Source organism: Sinohyriopsis cumingii, chromosome 13 (assembly GCF_028554795.1).
Source record: "Sinohyriopsis cumingii isolate HCF-2022 chromosome 13, ASM2855479v2, whole genome shotgun sequence".
Classification (NCBI taxonomy): domain Eukaryota; kingdom Metazoa; phylum Mollusca; class Bivalvia; order Unionida; family Unionidae; genus Sinohyriopsis; species Sinohyriopsis cumingii.
In genome coordinates this window covers 47,672,130-47,688,425 of record NC_142973.1, presented here as the reverse complement: position 1 = coordinate 47,688,425, position 16,296 = coordinate 47,672,130, and the positions used below count along the sequence as shown (strand labels likewise).

Sequence of the window (16,296 nt, the reverse complement as noted above, 5' to 3'; positions counted from 1 at the left end):
TGATCGTTTGATACAGTATTCTGTAAATAACACAAAAACATTGTGAATGGGAAGTTAGTATCATTCCTTTGAGTCTGGATTTGAAATCAGTTCAATGAAATTCGAGTCAAAGTTGGCTGGAGAAGGTCAAACGTGAAACGAGGTTTACAGACAGACATAAATGTTGAAATAAATTGAAGACATCTCTAAAAGAGTATTCTAGTGTCATAAAGTAAATGATAATAACACGTTCAGTACACTGAAATGTTCTTGTGTTAAAATAATTAAGGGCGATAGGCATCGTCATCCGGATTTAAAGATTAACCTCTAACTGAAAAATGAAGGTTATTACGCTCTTCCTACAGTTCCAATTAGAAACTCCTTATAGACAAGATAAGGATCTGTCCCATTGTAATGGAAAGCTGTTTTGCACCAACATCCATGTTTTTTTCCGGGAAGCGAGGGACACTCAGTGTGAGACATCCAAGCTTCTGATTCAAGGACTGTTCCGATTTCAGTTGTGGAGTTGGCATAAAACACAAAAGTGAGCGAAAATTAGACTAGGGCAAAAAGAGTTATTACAAATATTGGATTATGCAAACATTCCAAAATTATATATAAAAAAATTTGCATCGGCCGGGAATCGAACCCGGGCCGCCCGCGTGGCAGGCGAGCATTCTACCACTGAACCACCGATGCACATTATTCCCTTGCTTCGTAAGGGCCTATCTCCCCACCGTGTCTTTACCTTAACTGCCTAATGTCATTTATATGTCTGTGTCATCTAATTCAGTAGGCGTTGATTTATTGATTGACTGCCTATGGGGTTACAATGCATGCTGTTAGAGTAAACCGACACAACACATCTCTTTATTTGATTCTGAAACGGCGTAGATTACTTGGATTGAAGCACTTTCTAAATTGGAGACAGCCACATGATTTCTCACTTGCTAGTCTCTTCAAAGGTCTTGTCTGCTTGAATTTCATCTCACATCTATCCACAAGATGCATTTTAGTAGAAAACGGTATTCGTTTTCAAGGAGGTTGTAAATAGAACAAAGTCTATCCGGAATTGGTTTTTAAGCAAAATATTGATGGACGAATTCATAATATTTGTACAGATTTCCTATCATATCTTTAACGAAAGATGAATGTGCTGCTTAGAGAGAACCTAAAACGAACCTTGCCTAATCCACCTACTGGAATTATCTTTTTTGTTGTTGTGAAAATCAACTGTCAAATTAATGGTATGACCGTCGACTAGAATGGCAAATTTGGCTTCCATCGACATACATCAGCATGCATTCATCTTTATGCATAATCCAAGTGTCAAACGGGGACGCCGGCGAATGGAGAATGCTGTTTGATCAACGAATTGTCCAAGGGTCTATCGGCAGCAATTAATATTATGTAGATCTGAAACTCTTGATTATTATCAACAGTAAAATTCAGATGAGTTGGATTTCATTTAGAAGCATGCAAATAAAATATCATTTTAATTCTAAATATGTCTTCGTCATCGGAAATCGACTTTATCTTAAAGCATGTTAGTCTAAACAAAGTCAACTAATTACTTTTCATTTATTACCCACAACAACAATCAGCTTGATTGCATAGTTTCGGTCTTGAATTTAGAGAACCAGTCTGTGTATACAACAATGAATAATGTCATCCATAAATTACATATATTACAAAACACAATCTTCAGAGAAAACTAAGAGAGAAAAAGAAAACACTTTATAGGAACATTAAGTTCCTTCCTATCATCTGGTCTTAAATGATGCAAAGATTATTAAAATTCATTAAATTTAGTTTGATCATGGGTCATTTGCGACAGTTTTTTCTCCTTGGAAGAAGGACTTATATGTGTATGTCTCATAGATTTGGGAGATTAGCTTTGAAGCAAACTGAATAGTAAATGATATCAAAAGACTGATATTTCGAAACAATACTATTTGTGCATGAAATGTACACAAGGAAATGAAATATGTACGTTTCATCTATGATATAATCTTTTCATGTGCAAGGATCTGAGTAACAGCAGCGCACTGATATCAAGCTGTAGATAAGGTACGGCTCGTATGCAGGACAAATATAAAGGCGGATAATGGCACGATTATTTCCCGTGTGAGGCTCGTTGGTCTAGGGGTATGATTCTCGCTTTGGGTGCGAGAGGTCCCGGGTTCAAATCCCGGACGAGCCCACCATTTTGGAAATGAAAGTTAATACTCATTTTGTAGTATCCTGGTAAATGGTTGAAGCAATCTCTCGGGACAGCCATGAGTGAAATATTTCATTTTCAATTATTCGTGTAAATGCAATACTTTTGACGGATTGATTTCGGAAACGCTGGTGAATTGTCATTTCTCCAAAACTTGAAATAGGTTTTCATATAGTTAGTCAAGTACAATTAATTGGAAGTTAACTTCCCAGAACCCCATTTACGACTTCAGCTTCAGAGGATGTACGGAAATTCTTGAACAAATATAACTACTGTATGGACCAGTGGATTAGCATAGTTTTTCATTGCACTCTTATCTTCCTCTGAACAAAGTTAACCTCCACACCCATACAGAAAAAGTTTGTTTTATACATCCTTATCAAAATGTATGCTAATAATTATTTAACTTCTGCCAGTTTTGATTGCATAGTTTCATTCTTGAATTTAGAGAACCAGTTTATGTATACAAGAAAGACTAATCTTAACCACAATTACATATGTCAGAAAACACCATCGTCAGAGAAAACTAAGAGAAAAAAAAACACTTTATAGTGACACTAAGTTCCTTCTTATCCTATGCAATAATGATTAAAATTCATTAAAATCAGTTTTTCCTTTGGTCATTTGCGACAGTTTTTTTTGGCCTTGGAATAAGGACTTATATTTGGGTCATTATCTTCATTATTTGGACATAATATCGACAAGTAACTGGAGAAGAAAGCCTGGCGATGAATGTAAAAACAAAAGTAATTTGAAGTTATTCTGTCTTCTTGTTCTGAAGCAAATTGAATAGTTTAATGACGACGAAAGACTAAGATTTTGAAACTTTACTAGTTGTGTATGAAATGTACTCATTCTCAAAAAGGAGCATGCCCATCAAGATATATAGACAGATAAAGCTATCGGTCAATCGATAGATTGATATATAGATATTTATTTCATCATTCCAACGAAGGAAGATACCCATCAAGAGAATCAAAATACTTGAACAGGCAATACAATAGACATATAGGCAGACAAACAGGCAGACAGGTTTACAGTGGATTGAGATTGAAACAGACATACAGTTATACATAGAGACAGACAGATAGATGCGAATGAATCTATGTACCATAAAGGTCCCGAAGAATGTTCATTAAAAGTAAATAAATTAAATGCCTTTTGGTTTCCTCTGCATTCTCTTTATACAGTTTAAACAATACATAACATAAAACAGTTTTCGCATCATATGAACTATATTTTTAACTTTACAATTTTCACTTGTTTTAACGTTAATTGCTAGGTCTGAATTAATTAGAAACATTCACCACTTACTACCATTCGATTTACACTTTTAAAAACCAGACTTGTCGATACTCGGAAGACTGGATCTCGCCCAAAATGCTCCTTATATTTTCATTTCCTTTGTAAGCTCTATTCAAAGTGTAACTTTGAAACGCATCAGGAAATTGTTGTTGCAAATCACACAAATATTCACACAAATATTCTCTTGCAAACTTTGATTCATATGCTGAACATCGATTGAAACTAACAAATAACGTAATTGTTATCTTTTGTTTTGTAAGGTTGTAAGGAATGCAAAGAAGAAAAAATAAGAACGTCGATTAAAACCAGCAAAGAACATGTGTGCGTGTGCGTGTGTGTGTGTGTGTGTGTGATTTGGATTTTTAACGTAGCTTTAATAATTTATCAGTCATATCGCTACGATGTCCGCAGTGCGACAAATTATAGTTATGTCTAGCACTGGGGCATCATGCCGCAGACATGTAGCATGATGTCCCACCCAGTCATATTATCCTGACACCAGGCGGACCAGTCCTAACACTAACCTCTTAATGCTGAGCGTGAAGCGAGGCAGCTGTTAGTAGCATTTTGTAAGTCTTTGGTATGACTCGACCGGGGATCAGCAAAGAACGTAATTGGTAGGTTGTGATTTTTCTTGTTGAGAATCTTTATTCTTCTTAAAACATCAAGTCTCAGTTTACCCACTTTCTTGATTTTCTAACCTATTTCACGAAAAGCAACAAGCAAACATCATTAAATGTTGTTGATTGTTACAAATTGTGTGGGAGATATGTATTGGGAATTTGACAATGCTCCTGAACGTACGACTTATTGGAAAACTATTTTACGTAACAATTGATGAACCTCCTTTAAAACTATTCTAGTGTCCAGATTATGTTTTAAAGTAAGTATATGATACTAGTTTAAGATGATGCGCCAAAGCATATTCACGCCTGAATTTTCAATCAAGTGTTCGGTTCATTAGAAAGCGAAACCATACAAAAGGCATATGGTCAATTAAGTGTTTTATCGTTGCAGTTCAAAGATGAACAAGTAAGTCAAATTAGGAAAACTTTGATGTTCAAAAAAATTCACATTTACTCTGCGAATGTATGTCTGTCCATATAATCAGTAAGAATTAAGAATAAAATGTCTTCAGTTAGTTCGCTCTAAAATTGTAAGACATGTTCATGAAACTTGGTCTGTCCTTATTTCAAAATCAACAAATTTCATTTTACTCCCGTTCTCTTATTGTGTGTGTCTGAAGGTGATAAATACCGACTACCACTTGATCAATATCATAAGTAGGTAACATCTTCGGCTAGAGAGTTTATTCTGTTTCTCGGATTTTCAAATGCAACTGTTTCTGCTATAACTATGCATCACCACGGCTCCTGTTCATTCACTGGCTTCGTATGTAACTGCACGTGTTACATTTCCAATAAGTACCATGTGCTTGAAGAGGGTTTCCGTTCTTTTAAATGTTTTGAACGCAACTGATCGTGCAAAAATTGTGATAATCACCATGTCCTGGAAGAGGTCTTCTGCTCTTGCTGAGGAGTATAATGCAGTGTATGGCTTCAGACACCATGTGCGGCCAGTGATTTCTCTCCCTTTAAAGGTTTCAATTGAAATAAATAGTCGCATAATTGCGATTCGAATTCAGTTGAATATATTATAATTTTCTTCCTAAGTTATGCTTTCGGTGAAAATAATATCGGTGTTTTCTCGTTGTGTATGTGACATATGTTGGGAAGTTATATTTGTAGTTGTAGATGGCTAGATGATCAACCTGTCTTGCATTTCTTTACCTTTCAGAGATCAATCTTCAGGACTTCAATCAGCCTCAGCTTTCAAAAGTTGACAACCCTATTAAGAATAAATATGCTTGATAAAGTTATATTTACAGTTATACGGTGCAACATTTTGGAATTGTTATCTTCACAGAGCTGTAACAACAATAAGTCATCTTGCAGATGCGGAACGTCGATTGAAACCAAAAAAGAACATAATTGTTAGTTTTAATTTGTAAGCTTGTAAAGAATGTGAGAAAGAAAAAAAGATCGACTTTAACCAACAAAGAACGTACTTGTTACATTTGTTTTGCAAGCTTTTAAGGAATGTAAAAGAAAAAAAGAACGTGGACTGAAACCAACATAGATCGTAATTGTTATTTTTTGTTTTGTAAAGTTGTATGGAATATAAAGGAGAAAAACTAAGAACGTCAAATGTAACTAACAAAAAACGAAATTGTTAGTTTTGTTTTGTTGAGAATATTTATTCTTCTTAAAACTTCAGGTCTCTGTTTAACCACTTGCTTGATTTTTCAACTTATTTCTCGAAATACATCGAACAAGCGTCATTAAATCTTGTTGATGTTGCAAAATCGTGTGGGAAATATGTGTTTGGAATTAACAATGCTCCTGAACCCATGCCTTACAGGAAAGGTATTTAACGTAACAATTGATGAATCTCCTTTAAATATATCCTAATGTCCCGATTATTCCCGTTTGCAAGTTTATTCTGTTGTATAATGTCAAATTTAGGAAATCTACTCCTTATTCCATTTCTTTTTCGTTTTAATTTTAATTGATGAATGTTGGTTGTTATATCCAGTCAGGAAACTATTTTTCCTCCACATGGGTCCAAACGAGGAAACTATCCTCAATACACCTAACGTACAAAAATGGTAATTTATGGCCGTTGCACACTTTTCTTTCTCCAAGTATACAGTTTTAAGAGGCTGTAAGTTTGGTCAGTTTTTTCCAGGAAATCATTTGTATCTTTAAAATATGGATAGTGTTTCTGCGCCAAAGTGTTTCGATTAAAATAAATCCGCTCGGCAACACGCTCAGTCTGTCTTGAACAATCTGAAACAATGTGCCACTTGTCCAAACTTCGCTTGGCATAGTCCAGTTCTAGACCGGTTTGTGACTTTTCAGATAAATATAACAATACCTTGGTATTGAATTCGGAATACAGCAGTCGAATTCCTTGTGTTCAGAAATCTACCTAAACATACTTTTCCAAGACTTCGTCTGATTTCCATTTACTATTGAAAAATATCGTCTGACTTCCATGTTTTCTGCAAGTTTCCGTCTGACTTTTATTGACCTTTTCAAGATTCAATCCGAGTCCCATTTCTGTCTCACTTCAAACTGGGTTTGTAATAGGCTGATAATATTGCAAAATCATTTCATTGTAGCTCTAATTCCAAAATGTACTGATGAAAGACATTGGTGGCATTACTTTTACTAGACTTCTTGATTGCCAGAGAATTGTTTTAGCATTAATTTTGCAACTCCCTATTTTATGATTTACTGAGGTTTGAGTTCTGGATAGAAACATCAGGTGTGCTTTTGTTTCGATAGGCAGAAATGCATTTCTGCACATTCTCAGGCATACAGTTCTATGAATACTGATGGAAGACTTTAAGTTGTGGCGTTGGCATACAAAACATAAGTGAGCGACAATTAGGTTACAGCGAAAAACGCTAGTACAATTTAGGACCATGCACACATTCTGAATGTAAAAGTATCCTTTCATCGACTTGGAATCAAATGAAGGCCCCCAGCGTCTGTATATATATATATATATGGCTCTTAGATCTTTATACAAGACACATGCAAGTAGAGAAATGGTGTTCATTTCTAAGGAGGTTGTGAATCAAATAAAATCCGTCCTGAATTAGTTTGTAAGCAAGACATTAATGGACGCAATTCGCACTATTGGTACAGTTTTCCTATCCTAAAGTTTGGTGTATTGCTTAGATAAAACCTGCAATCAACTTTGCCTAATGCATCTACTGCAAATATATTTGTTTCGTTTACTATAATATTCAACGCTGGCAGCAAGATCATGTATAATACTAAAGGTTTAGTAAAGAACATGCCAAATATCTGGTACACCAGGATTTCCTGAGGAAAAACTAATGATCTGATCTCAAATCCAAATAAAGATGTTTTCATACAAAATTAATAATCTTACTTTATAATCTACAACCATATACACAATAAGCCTTCAATATGTTATTGATAAAAAAGACATTATTCAGATAGGCCCAATCTCCTACCCGCAATTAAGGAGAAACTTCAATCACACAGTAGAAATACAGTATAGATAACAGTTTGCCTTTTAAAAAAAAAATGATTGTATGTTGTTTACACATATATGTATGTTTGCGTGCGTGCATGTTTGCGCATGAGGATATAGTTTATCTTTCAAACGGTGTAATTGTAGATATAACAGTATGTCGTACATTTATTCTTAATGACGTTGTAGAGTTTTGAAATTGCAGGCTGATTATAGTTCTATTTGTTGTCCTCTGAAATGTAATGAAACCCATGACAGGTTGATCATCTAAACATTTACATCTCCAATGATGACTTTCCTACATATGACATTGTGCAGGCATAAACTTTGAACTCTTGTGTGATTTCGAGCGAGAGAGAGAGAGAGAGAGAGAGAGAGAGACAGACAGACAGACAGAGAGAGAGAGAGTGCGAGGGAGAGAGAGGGAGATTGAGCGAGAGAGGGAGCGAGAGAGACAGAGGGAGAGAGAGAGGTCAATGATCGTTTGATACAGTATTCTGTAAATAACACAAAAACATTGTGAATGGGAAGTTAGTATCATTCCTTTGAGTCTGGATTTGAAATCAGTTCAATGAAATTCGAGTCAAAGTTGGCTGGAGAAGGTCAAACGTGAAACGAGGTTTACAGACAGACATAAATGTTGAAATAAATTGAAGACATCTCTAAAAGAGTATTCTAGTGTCATAAAGTAAATGATAATAACACGTTCAGTACACTGAAATGTTCTTGTGTTACAATAATTAAGGGCGATAGGCATCGTCATCCGGATTTAAAGATTAACCTCTAACTGAAAAATGAAGGTTATTACGCTCTTCCTACAGTTCCAATTAGAAACTCCTTATAGACAAGATAAGGATCTGTCCCATTGTAATGGAAAGCTGTTTTGCACCAACATCCATGTTTTTTTCCGGGAAGCGAGGGACACTCAGTGTGAGACATCCAAGCTTCTGATTCAAGGACTGTTCCGATTTCAGTTGTGGAGTTGGCATAAAACACAAAAGTGAGCGAAAATTAGACTAGGGCAAAAAGAGTTATTACAAATATTGGATTATGCAAACATTCCAAAATTATATAAAAAAAAATTTGCATCGGCCGGGAATCGAACCCGGGCCGCCCGCGTGGCAGGCGAGCATTCTACCACTGAACCACCGATGCACATTATTCCCTTGCTTCGTAAGGGCCTATCTCCCCACCGTGTCTTTACCTTAACTGCCTAATGTCATTTATATGTCTGTGTCATCTAATTCAGTAGGCGTTGATTTATTGATTGACTGCCTATGGGGTTACAATGCATGCTGTTAGAGTAAACCGACACAACACATCTCTTTATTTGATTCTGAAACGGCGTAGATTACTTGGATTGAAGCACTTTCTAAATTGGAGACAGCCACATGATTTCTCACTTGCTAGTCTCATCAAAGGTCTTGTCTGCTTGAATTTCATCTCACATCTATCCACAAGATGCATTTTAGTAGAAAACGGTATTCGTTTTCAAGGAGGTTGTAAATAGAACAAAGTCTATCCGGAATTGGTTTTTAAGCAAAATATTGATGGACGAATTCATAATATTTGTACAGATTTCCTATCATATCTTTAACGAAAGATGAATGTGCTGCTTAGAGAGAACCTAAAACGAACCTTGCCTAATCCACCTACTGGAATTATCTTTTTTGTTGTTGTGAAAATCAACTGTCAAATTAATGGTATGACCGTCGACTAGAATGGCAAATTTGGCTTCCATCGACATACATCAGCGTGCATTCATCTTTATGCATAATCCAAGTGTCAAACGGGGACGCCGGCGAATGGAGAATGCTGTTTGATCAACGAATTGTCCAAGGGTCTATCGGCAGCAATTAATATTATGTAGATCTGAAACTCTTGATTATTATCAACAGTAAAATTCAGATGAGTTGGATTTCATTTAGAAGCATGCAAATAAAATATCATTTTAATTCTAAATATGTCTTCGTCATTGGAAATCGACTTCATCTTAAAGCATGTTAGTCTAAACAAAGTCAACTAATTACTTTTCATTTATTACCCACAACAACAATCAGCTTGATTGCATAGTTTCGGTCTTGAATTTAGAGAACCAGTCTGTGTATACAACAATGAATAATGTCATCCATAAATTACATATATTACAAAACACAATCTTCAGAGAAAACTAAGAGAGAAAAAGAAAACACTTTATAGGAACATTAAGTTCCTTCCTATCATCTGGTCTTAAATGATGCAAAGATTATTAAAATTCATTAAATTTAGTTTGATCATGGGTCATTTGCGACAGTTTTTTCTCCTTGGAAGAAGGACTTATATGTGTATGTCTCATAGATTTGGGAGATTAGCTTTGAAGCAAACTGAATAGTAAATGATATCAAAAGACTGATATTTCGAAACAATACTATTTGTGCATGAAATGTACACAAGGAAATGAAATATGTACGTTTCATCTATGATATAATCTTTTCATGTGCAAGGATCTGAGTAACAGCAGCGCACTGATATCAAGCTGTAGATAAGGTACGGCTCGTATGCAGGACAAATATAAAGGCGGATAATGGCACGATTATTTCCCATGTGAGGCTCGTTGGTCTAGGGGTATGATTCTCGCTTTGGGTGCGAGAGGTCCCGGGTTCAAATCCCGGACGAGCCCACCATTTTGGAAATGAAAGTTAATACTCATTTTGTAGTATCCTGGCAAATGGTTGAAGCAATCTCTCGGGACAGCCATGAGTGAAATATTTCATTTTCAATTATTCGTGTAAATGCAATACTTTTGACGGATTGATTTCGGAAACGCTGGTGAATTGTCATTTCTCCAAAACTTGAAATAGGTTTTCATATAGTTAGTCAAGTACAATTAATTGGAAGTTAACTTCCCAGAACCCCATTTACGACTTCAGCTTCAGAGGATGTACGGAAATTCTTGAACAAATATAACTACTGTATGGACCAGTGGATTAGCATAGTTTTTCATTGCACTCTTATCTTCCTCTGAACAAAGTTAACCTCCACACCCATACAGAAAAAGTTTGTTTTAGACATCCTTATCAAAATGTATGCTAATAATTATTTAACTTCTGCCAGTTTTGATTGCATAGTTTCATTCTTGAATTTAGAGAACCAGTTTATGTATACAAGAAAGACTAATCTTAACCACAATTACATATGTCAGAAAACACCATCGTCAGAGAAAACTAAGAGAAAAAAAAACACTTTATAGTGACACTAAGTTCCTTCTTATCCTATGCAATAATGATTAAACTTCATTAAAATCAGTTTTTCCTTTGGTCATTTGCGACAGTTTTTTTTGGCCTTGGAATAAGGACTTATATTTGGGTCATTATCTTCATTATTTGGACATAATATCGACAAGTAACTGGAGAAGAAAGCCTGGCGATGAATGTAAAAACAAAAGTAATTTGAAGTTATTCTGTCTTCTTGTTCTGAAGCAAATTGAATAGTTTAATGATGACGAAAGACTAAGATTTTGAAACTTTACTAGTTGTGTATGAAATGTACTCATTCTCAAAAAGGAGCACGCCCATCAAGATATATAGACAGATAAAGCTATCGGTCAATCGATAGATTGATATATAGATATTTATTTCATCATTCCAACGAAGGAAGATACCCATCAAGAGAATCAAAATACTTGAACAGGCAATACAATAGACATATAGGCAGACAAACAGGCAGACAGGTTTACAGTGGATTGAGATTGAAACAGACATACAGTTATACATAGAGACAGACAGATAGATGCGAATGAATCTATGTACCATAAAGGTCCCGAAGAATGTTCATTAAAAGTAAATAAATTAAATGCCTTTTGGTTTCCTCTGCATTCTCTTTATACAGTTTAAACAATACATAACATAAAACAGTTTTCGCATCATATGAACTATATTTTTAACTTTACAATTTTCACTTGTTTTAACGTTAATTGCTAGGTCTGAATTAATTAGAAACATTCACCACTTACTACCATTCGATTTACACTTTTAAAAACCAGGCTTGTCGATACTCGGAAGACTGGATCTCGCCCAAAATGCTCCTTATATTTTCATTTCCTTTGTAAGCTCTATTCAAAGTGTAACTTTGAAACGCATCAGGAAATTGTTGTTGCAAATCACACAAATATTCACACAAATATTCTCTTGCAAACTTTGATTCATATGCTGAACATCGATTGAAACTAACAAATAACGTAATTGTTATCTTTTGTTGTGTAAGGTTGTAAGGAATGCAAAGAAGAAAAAATAAGAACGTCGATTAAAACCAGCAAAGAACATGTGTGCGTGTGCGTGTGTGTGTGTGTGTGTGTGATTTGGATTTTTAACGTAGCTTTAATAATTTATCAGTCATATCGCTACGATGTCCGCAGTGCGACAAATTATAGTTATGTCTAGCACTGGGGCATCATGCCGCAGACATGTAGCATGATGTCCCACCCAGTCATATTATCCTGACACCAGGCGGACCAGTCCTAACACTAACCTCTTAATGCTGAGCGTGAAGCGAGGCAGCTGTTAGTAGCATTTTGTAAGTCTTTGGTATGACTCGACCGGGGATCAGCAAAGAACGTAATTGGTAGGTTGTGATTTTTCTTGTTGAGAATCTTTATTCTTCTTAAAACATCAAGTCTCAGTTTACCCACTTTCTTGATTTTCTAACCTATTTCACGAAAAGCAACAAGCAAACATCATTAAATGTTGTTGATTGTTACAAATTGTGTGGGAGATATGTATTGGGAATTTGACAATGCTCCTGAACGTACGACTTATTGGAAAACTATTTTACGTAACAATTGATGAACCTCCTTTAAAACTATTCTAGTGTCCAGATTATGTTTTAAAGTAAGTATATGATACTAGTTTAAGATGATGCGCCAAAGCATATTCACGCCTGAATTTTCAATCAAGTGTTCGGTTCATTAGAAAGCGAAACCATACAAAAGGCATATGGTCAATTAAGTGTTTTATCGTTGCAGTTCAAAGATGAACAAGTAAGTCAAATTAGGAAAACTTTGATGTTCAAAAAAATTCACATTTACTCTGCGAATGTATGTCTGTCCATATTATCAGTAAAAATTAAGAATAAAATGTCTTCAGTTAGTTCGCTCTAAAATTGTAAGACATGTTCATGAAACTTGGTCTGTCCTTATTTCAAAATCAACAAATTTCATTTTACTCCCGTTCTCTTATTGTGTGTGTCTGAAGGTGATAAATACCGACTACCACTTGATCAATATCATAAGTAGGTAACATCTTCGGCTAGAGAGTTTATTCTGTTTCTCGGATTTTCAAATGCAACTGTTTCTGCTATAACTATGCATCACCACGGCTCCTGTTCATTCACTGGCTTCGTATGTAACTGCACGTGTTACATTTCCAATAAGTACCATGTGCTTGAAGAGGGTTTCCGTTCTTTTAAATGTTTTGAACGCAACTGATCGTGCAAAAATTGTGATAATCACCATGTCCTGGAAGAGGTCTTCTGCTCTTGCTGAGGAGTATAATGCAGTGTATGGCTTCAGACACCATGTGCGGCCAGTGATTTCTCTCCCTTTAAAGGTTTCAATTGAAATAAATAGTCGCATAATTGCGATTCGAATTCAGTTGAATATATTATAATTTTCTTCCTAAGTTATGCTTTCGGTGAAAATAATATCGGTGTTTTCTCGTTGTGTATGTGACATATGTTGGGAAGTTATATTTGTAGTTGTAGATGGCTAGATGATCAACCTGTCTTGCATTTCTTTACCTTTCAGAGATCAATCTTCAGGACTTCAATCAGCCTCAGCTTTCAAAAGTTGACAACCCTATTAAGAATAAATATGCTTGATAAAGTTATATTTACAGTTATACGGTGCAACATTTTGGAATTGTTATCTTCACAGAGCTGTAACAACAATAAGTCATATTGCAGATGCGGAACGTCGATTGAAACCAAAAAAGAACATAATTGTTAGTTTTAATTTGTAAGCTTGTAAAGAATGTGAGAAAGAAAAAAAGATCGACTTTAACCAACAAAGAACGTACTTGTTACATTTGTTTTGCAAGCTTTTAAGGAATGTAAAAGAAAAAAAGAACGTGGACTGAAACCAACATAGATCGTAATTGTTATTTTTTGTTTTGTAAAGTTGTATGGAATATAAAGGAGAAAAACTAAGAACGTCAAATGTAACTAACAAAAAACGAAATTGTTAGTTTTGTTTTGTTGAGAATATTTATTCTTCTTAAAACTTCAGGTCTCTGTTTAACCACTTGCTTGATTTTTCAACTTATTTCTCGAAATACATCGAACAAGCGTCATTAAATCTTGTTGATGTTGCAAAATCGTGTGGGAAATATGTGTTTGGAATTAACAATGCTCCTGAACCCATGCCTTACAGGAAAGGTATTTAACGTAACAATTGATGAATCTCCTTTAAATATATCTTAATGTCCCGATTATTCCCGTTTGCAAGTTTATTCTGTTGTATAATGTCAAATTTAGGAAATCTACTCCTTATTCCATTTCTTTTTCGTTTTAATTTTAATTGATGAATGTTGGTTGTTATATCCAGTCAGGAAACTATTTTTCCTCCACATGGGTCCAAACGAGGAAACTATCCTCAATACACCTAACGTACAAAAATGGTAATTTGTGGCCGTTGCACACTTTTCTTTCTCCAAGTATACAGTTTTAAGAGGCTGTAAGTTTGGTCAGTTTTTTCCAGGAAATCATTTGTATCTTTAAAATATGGATAGTGTTTCTGCGCCAAAGTGTTTCGATTAAAATAAATCCGCTCGGCAACACGCTCAGTCTGTCTTGAACAATCTGAAACAATGTGCCACTTGTCCGAACTTCGCTTGGCATAGTCCAGTTCTAGACCGGTTTGTGACTTTTCAGATAAATATAACAATACCTTGGTATTGAATTCGGAATACAGCAGTCGAATTCCTTGTGTTCAGAAATCTACCTAAACATATTTTTCCAAGACTTCGTCTGATTTCCATTTACTATTCAAAAATATCGTCTGACTTCCATGTTTTCTGCAAGTTTCCGTCTGACTTTTATTTACCTTTTCAAGATTCAATCCGAGTCCCATTTCTGTCTCACTTCAAACTGGGTTTGTAATAGGCTGATAATATTGCAAAATCATTTCATTGTAGCTCTAATTCCAAAATGTACTGATGAAAGACATTGGTGGCATTACTTTTACTAGACTTCTTGATTGCCAGAGAATTGTTTTAGCATTAATTTTGCAACTCCCTATTTTATGATTTACTGAGGTTTGAGTTCTGGATAGAAACATCAGGTGTGCTTTTGTTTCGATAGGCAGAAATGCATTTCTGCACATTCTCAGGCATACAGTTCTATCAATGCTATGGCATGCAGTTTAATACATCCTCAATGACAAAATAATTGCTTTTGATTTTTGGATTCACGGGGCATCTATCAAACGAGGAACATTCTGTGTGAGAAACCCCATCTCCTGATGGAAGACTTTAAGTTGTGGCGTTGGCATACAAAACATAAGTGAGCGACAATTAGCTTACAGCGAAAAACGATAGTACAATTTAGGACCATGCACACATTCTGAATGTAAAAGTATCCTTTCATCGACTTGGAATCAAATGAAGGCCGCCAGCGTCTGTATATATATATATATATGGCTCTTAGATCTTTCTACAAGACACATGCAAGTAGAGAAATGGTGTTCATTTCTAAGGAGGTTGTGAATCAAATAAAATCCGTCCTGAATTAGTTTGTAAGCAAGACATTAATGGACGCAATTCGCACTATTGGTACAGTTTTCCTATCCTAAAGTTTGGTGTATTGCTTAGATAAAACCTGCAATCAACTTTGCCTAATGCATCTACTGCAAATATATTTGTTTCGTTTACTATAATATTCAACGCTGGCAGCAAGATCATGTATAATACTAAAGGTTTAATAAAGAACATGCCAAATATCTGGTACACCAGGATTTCCTGAGGAAAAACTAATGATCTGATCTCAAATCCAAATAAAGATGTTTTCATACAAAATTAATAATCTTACTTTATAATCTACAACCATATACACAATAAGCCTTCAATATGTTATTGATAAAAAAGACATTATTCAGATAGGCCCAATCTCCTACCCGCAATTAAGGAGAAACTTCAATCACACAGTAGAAATACAGTATAGATAACAGTTTGCCTTTTAAAAAAAAATGATTGTATGTTGTTTACACATATATGTATGTTTGCGTGCGTGCATGTTTGCGCATGAGGATATAGTTTATCTTTCAAACGGTGTAATTGTAGATATAACAGTATGTCGTACATTTATTCTTAATGACGTTGTAGAGTTTTGAAATTGCAGGCTGATTATAGTTCTATTTGTTGTCCTCTGAAATGTAATGAAACCCATGACAGGTTGATCATCTAAACATTTACATCTCCAATGATGACTTTCCTACATATGACATTGTGCAGGCATAAACTTTGAACTCTTGTGTGATTTCGAACGAGAGAGAGAGAGAGACAGAGAGAGAGAGAGAGAGTGCGAGGGAGAGAGAGGGAGAGAGAGAGAGAGAGGGAGCGAGAGAGACAGAGGGAGAGAGAGAGGTCAATGATCGTTTGATACAGTAATCTGTAAATAACACAAAAACATTGTGAATGGGAACTTAGTATCATTCCTTTCAGTCTGGATTTGAAATCAGTTCAATGAAATTC

General features: G+C 35.2%; 4 non-coding genes across 4 annotated transcripts; 2 read left to right on the top strand and 2 right to left on the bottom strand.

Moving 5' to 3' along the window:
* Positions 1-607: 607 nt before the first annotated feature.
* On the bottom strand, positions 608-678 carry Trnag-gcc (transfer RNA glycine (anticodon GCC)). Its single transcript has one exon. It is a non-coding gene; the product is annotated as a tRNA-Gly (tRNA).
* Positions 679-2,110: 1,432 nt separating this feature from the next.
* On the top strand, positions 2,111-2,182 carry Trnap-ugg (transfer RNA proline (anticodon UGG)). The gene has a single exon. It is a non-coding gene; the product is annotated as a tRNA-Pro (tRNA).
* A 6,478-nt stretch (positions 2,183-8,660) lies between these two features.
* On the bottom strand, positions 8,661-8,731 carry Trnag-gcc (transfer RNA glycine (anticodon GCC)). The gene has a single exon. It is a non-coding gene; the product is annotated as a tRNA-Gly (tRNA).
* A 1,432-nt stretch (positions 8,732-10,163) lies between these two features.
* On the top strand, positions 10,164-10,235 carry Trnap-ugg (transfer RNA proline (anticodon UGG)). The gene has a single exon. It is a non-coding gene; the product is annotated as a tRNA-Pro (tRNA).
* Positions 10,236-16,296: the final 6,061 nt, after the last annotated feature.